This window comes from Nanorana parkeri, unplaced genomic scaffold (genome assembly GCF_000935625.1).
Source record: "Nanorana parkeri isolate BGI_ZX_2015 unplaced genomic scaffold, ASM93562v1 scaffold255, whole genome shotgun sequence".
Classification (NCBI taxonomy): domain Eukaryota; kingdom Metazoa; phylum Chordata; class Amphibia; order Anura; family Dicroglossidae; genus Nanorana; species Nanorana parkeri.
In genome coordinates this window covers 209,294-215,293 of record NW_017306523.1, presented here as the reverse complement: position 1 = coordinate 215,293, position 6,000 = coordinate 209,294, and positions in this window count along the sequence as shown.

The window sequence follows — 6,000 nt, the reverse complement described above, 5'->3', positions numbered from 1 at the left end:
GGGGCCACAGCTGTTACTTCTGATGGGATAGCAGAACTCTGATGTGAAGGTGGGACTGAGGACTCTGACGAGGAGGTGGGACTGAGGACTCCGACGAGGAGGTGGGACTGAGGACACCCTGACGAGGAGGTGGGACTGAGGACACCCTGACGAGGAGGTGGGACTGAGGACTCCGACGAGGAGGTGGGACTGAGGACTCCGACGAGGAGGTGGGACTGAGGACTCCGACCAGGAGACGGGACTGAGGACTCCGACCAGGAGACGGGACTGAGGAGTCTGGTGAGGTGGGACTGAGGAGTCTGATGAGAAGGGTTGCTAAGGACTCTGATGTGAACTGGATATTGATGTGAAAGAACAGGGCTCCTCATGTAAAGGGGGAGCATGTGATATGAAGAAGACTCTGATGTAAAAGAGATCTCTGATGTGAAGGGGCACTACTAGTGTGAGAGATGGGGATTCTGATGCGAAGGGGCACTACTAGTGTGAGAGATGAGTACCCCGACTTGAAGGGGCACTACTAGTGTGAGAGATGGGGCCTCTGGTGTGAAGGGGCACTACTAGTGTGAGAGATGAGTACCCCGACTTGAAGGGGCACTACTAGTGTGAGAGATGGGGCCTCTGATGTGAAGGGGCACTACTAGTGTGAGAGATGGGGATTCTGATGCGAAGGGGCACTACTAGTGTGAGAGATGAGTACCCCGACTTGAAGGGGCACTACTAGTGTGAGAGATGGGGCCTCTGATGTGAAGGGGCACTACTAGTGTGAGAAATGGGGCCTCTGATGCGAAGAAGGGACACTACTAATGTGAGAGATGGGAACTCCGATGTGAAGGGGCACTACTAGTGTGAGAGATGGGGCCTCTGATGTGAAAGGGCACTACTAGTGTGAGAGATGGGGCCTCTGATGTGAAGGGGCACTACCAGTGTGAGAGATGGGGCCTCTGATGTGAAGGGGCACTACTAGTGTGAGAGATGGGGATTCTGATGCGAAGGGGCACTACTAGTGTGAGAGATGAGTACCCCGACTTGAAGGGGCACTACTAGTGTGAGAGATGGGGCCTCTGGTGTGAAGGGGCACTACTAGTGTGAGAGATGAGTACCCCGACTTGAAGGGGCACTACTAGTGTGAGAGATGGGGCCTCTGATGTGAAGGGGCACTACTAGTGTGAGAGATGGGGCCTCTGATGTGAAGGGGCACTACTAGTGTGAGAGATGGGGATTCTGATGCGAAGGGGCACTACTAGTGTGAGAGATGAGTACCCCGACTTGAAGGGGCACTACTAGTGTGAGAGATGGGGCCTCTGATGTGAAGGGGCACTACTAGTGTGAGAGATGGGGCCTCTGATGTGAAGGGGCACTACTAGTGTGAGAAATGGGGCCTCTGATGCGAAGAAGGGACACTACTAATGTGAGAGATGGGAACTCCGATGTGAAGGGGCACTACTAGTGTGAGAGATGGGGCCTCTGATGTGAAAGGGGATTTCTGATGTGAAGGGAGAAACCCCATTGTTTTGTGTTTTTGCATTCCCCCCTTCCTTTAAGATCTATACTAGACTCCTACTTAGGATAAAGGTCTGGTATGTATTTTGGGCTTCCATCCATCATTTAAATCACTGCAAATTAATTATGTACAACCCTTTTATTTTTTTCAAATGGTATTCTTTGTAATGTATTAAATGTTCTTAATGTACCCTAAAATGTGTTTTACTAACAGCTGAAGACATAAATGAGGGCAGCCTAGGCCCAGGCTGGTAAATGCAGGTCAGTTTTATAATGAAGCAGCCTTTTTATTCTTGTGGTGTCAGACTGATTGTGGAGTTCTATTTTTGATTCTAGATCACGGTGTACCACTCTATAGAGCAGTGCCTGAGTCTATAGGCTTCTAGCAACTTGGTGCTCTGCTATATGCAAAGAACATTAATGAGAAAGCCTTATTGTCTGTCAGACTTTGCTGACTATTTTGTTTGCTTTAGTTAAAAATACTAATCATCACATTTCTTGGTGTCTGGAAATTAAACGTCTGTGTACCTTTTAATTCATTTTATGTAAATGTTTTTACTGTTCACCCTGACCCAAATACAATTTCATTCAGTTTATCTCAATAGTGTACTAACTTCTACTAATGACAAACACTAAAACAAACCCTTTGTATGAGCCAGGATTTTCAAGAGTAAAGGAAATGGCATTAGTGCACCAGCCGCTAAGTTTGCAAAATGCATTCAGCCGAATAGGGGTGTGTGTGTGTGTGTGTGTGTGTGTGTGTGTAGCCGCCCCAAACCAGTTAGGTAAGAGGAAAATAAAGTGTGTGTGAACTAACACCCATATTTCCGACTTTAGGTAGTGGAGGAGCTTCCGCAGGATCGCCAGGGCTGCGCTCAAGATGCTCATGGGCACCTCTGTGATGGTTAGTCAGGGGATGTGCAGCCTGTGAGCTCCATGCCGGGTTATGTGTCTAGAGCAGGGCGAGCTACAGAGCCCAGTGGCCAAGGTAGAAGATGGATAACTGTACAATTAAAGGGCCCAGCATATTAAGGCAGATGATTGGTATTGCAGCACTAGAGACTAGCACAGCAGGGCAGGAGAATGGTTATTGTAGCTGCAGAACTAGAGATGCCAGCATGCTAGGGTAGAAAATGGGTATTGTAGCTGCAGAACTAGAGACTAACACAGTATGCCAGGGCAGGAGAGAATGGGTATAGTAGCTTCAGAACTAAAGCCCTCATCAAGCCAGGAATGCCTGAGTCTAGTCTTGCCTAGGGCAGCACAAAACCAAAATACACCACTGGTCCTAGCAACCAACGAACCATGAGCCTGTAGTTGTCGCATTCATGACAACTTCCCGACACATACAGGCCCCTTTCTGGGCATGATCATCTCTCTGCACGCCAGATCAGAGTTGGTCTTGCTTACTGCCAGTAGCAGTAATTGTTTTTGAATCTGTGGCAGCCATAGCGACAGATACTTAAAGTAAAACTACTGTAAACTCTGCGTTATCCAGCATCCATGGGGATTGGTAGATTCCAGATAATGTAATTTTTGGTTGCTTGAGCTTTACTATTAAAAATAGGTCTAACTAATGCCATTCCCCATACTATACCATAAACTCTGTATTGACTTCATATTAATATTGAAATGCAGTAATCAAAAGTAAATCAAGACAAATAGACACACAATCGATTGCAGGATAATAAATGCCGCAGAACAGCGAGTACACAGGGGATTTCTTTTTTCTCCTTCTGGTTAGTTGAATACCAGATAACAGAGTTTACTGTATTAAGAACTACCTTAATCTGACACAAGTGTTGGTAAACCTACCAAAACTGGCAACAGGGCTTTTTTTTTTGACCTTGGCGCAGGACCTTTTAGACGGGATTCAGTAAAGGCTTAACTTTTCTGGCGGTCCAACAGTACTATTTACAAAGTAAATATTAATTCCCCATGGAGTAATCATGTGTGTGAGGAATCAGCATGCTCTGATAGTCGGCAAAGAAACACGTAGACCTGTCATGAACAAAAATGCAGCTACCATTGTTGGCCTTCTTCTGGTTGCCTGGCTGCGTTTGTGCATTCAGCGTCAAAGAAACGGAACAAGTTTGCTGCAAATAAAAAGCACAGAAAAGCTTGATTTTCCTATTTCTATACAGTACTTGTTCTTAGCCCCCATTCACATTTGTACAGAGCAACATTGCGTTTATATACACTCATTTCAATGGGCTGTCCTATGCATAACAAACCACAGCAAAGACACTCCTGCACGTCTTAGTGCAGTTGGGGTGTCATTAACAATGAATGGCACTGCAAGCATGACACAGGATTTTATGCATATATTTACACGCTACACTAGTATGAATGTGGGCTTAGTCAGTGAAAATTAACCATCCAGTCTTGAATTTGGCATATTAAAAACTGCAGCTTTCTGGGAATGTATATTATAAGAAGTAGGTAGCAGTACATTCAGTTTAATCAAATTAATGTGCGATTGATTGTGTCAATTGTTGTTTTTTTTTTAATGATTTATTCCATAAAATAAAATAAAAAAGCACAGGGTTATGTACAGAAAACAAATACCTATGGTGCAACTCAGAGGGTATCTAGATACACATTACTTGCATGATCATTCTCAGCCTTCATAAAAGCAAACATCTTTGGACATGAAACTGTACTGGATCAATGCAGCCTAATAGTATTTCAGCATTGGTAGGCAATATCTCCTACTGTTGTCTTGTACCTCTTGGGAAACCAATGTCCATATTCTACCTCAATTCTCTGCTCTTCCCACCCTACTCAAACATTTTAAAAGGGATCTATGTTTCTTGCCAGAGTTCTATGTTACAAAGAATGCAATAAAAAAAGAGTAGCGGGATTTAGAGCTGGGAGCTCCTAGAGGGTTATAGCCAGCGGAAACCCTGAGGGATATTACAAGCCAATCTTCCTACATATGAAGTCTTTGTTTTCCGTGGACATTTGAAAGACAGCCACAAGCCACTGTAGACCACTGCAGCTAAATTTACACTGCTTGTCCTGCCCATGGCTGGTAGTGTTCCTATCCTCCAGTTCTACTCTGAAGTCCTGACCATAGGTTACATTGGCTATCCTGCTGAGCTACAGGTGGCGATAGCCAAGGGACCACTGGCAGAGGAAAGGAACACTGTACTGGCCCGGAGAAATTAAGTGTTTGGTTTACTTACTTCTGATGCCAGTATGTGCTTCTATGACAAAAAAAATCCTTGTGGAGGACTCAGCTAAAGGGTTTAAGAGCCCTTTTTATATTTTCAAATCTAAAACAGCCCTGTGCTTTTTAAAATGGAGATCCAATATACATACACAGACTTAACATAAAGCCAATCAACACCAACACCCCATCCCCACTACAACATGAGCCATTGCAGTCAAATGTCCTGCTTTGGCTACGTTTACACGCATGCAACTATGTACCATTAGTATAGTGGTTTCAGGTTAGGATGCATTTTCTTGCTGCAGCAATAAAGGTAAGAAAGGCTTCCATGTTTAAATCTAATACTGTGCATTTAGTCATATATACAAAATGTGTGTAATACAGGAACAATAAAGTGAGCGTGTCACCAAAAAGGGTATATTTGAACACTGGTGTTACAACATTTACACAAAGTTACCTGAGAATGTGATTATGGAAAAATAAGGTTTAGTTTTAGTTGAGCTACTAAAATTTCATACTCTAGTTCCAGGCAGAAATATTGGTTTACCTTTAGGGCAAAATGTTAGGCAGGAAGTCAACACTGCTTTAAAAAGGGAAAACAATTATTTTAACTAAAGAGAACCTGTCGCAGTGGCTGTTATGTTCCCATAAAAAGCAGCAAGTCAGTTCTAATTCCAAGACAGGTATAGACTGTGTGCGATGATGCAGAGGTGTACTCTGAGCAGGAACTGACACTGCAGTCTGGAATCAGGCAATGACAGTCTTCAGAACCAAGAAGGCTGTGCCACATTCCCTTATGACAGGTTCCCTTTAGAGTAAATGTCCACCAAATGACACCGACAGTGAAAGTAAAGTGGTTTGATAATTAAATACAGCTCAGCAATACGTTTCCACCAAGTAAAAAGGAGAAAAAAAGATAGTTTGTGCTTTTCGAACATATTCAGAAACTTTGGAACAAAGTCTGAGTAAATCGGCCCCAAATTCTCCAATAAATTTTAATCAGGAGGTGGGACAGTCATTAGGGTCAGTGATGACATTAAAAAAACAAAGGCCCATCAGGAACTGGACGCTTTTTTTCTGCTGTGAAAAAGGGTGCATTGGTTCAATATCTAAGCAAAGTAGGAAAACTCTTTAAATCAGGGTACCATAAGTCTGTTCCGCCCAACTCGCTGGATGCTTCCCACAGCTGCCTACCAGTTTTGGACTATACAAAGGCAGGTGCATGCCGATGGGACCCTCAAGTGCTTGATACATGAATATAGTTACAAAACACAAACAGGGGGCGCCTTCCCTAGTGCAGATACATTTGATTCAGGTGAAGGCAA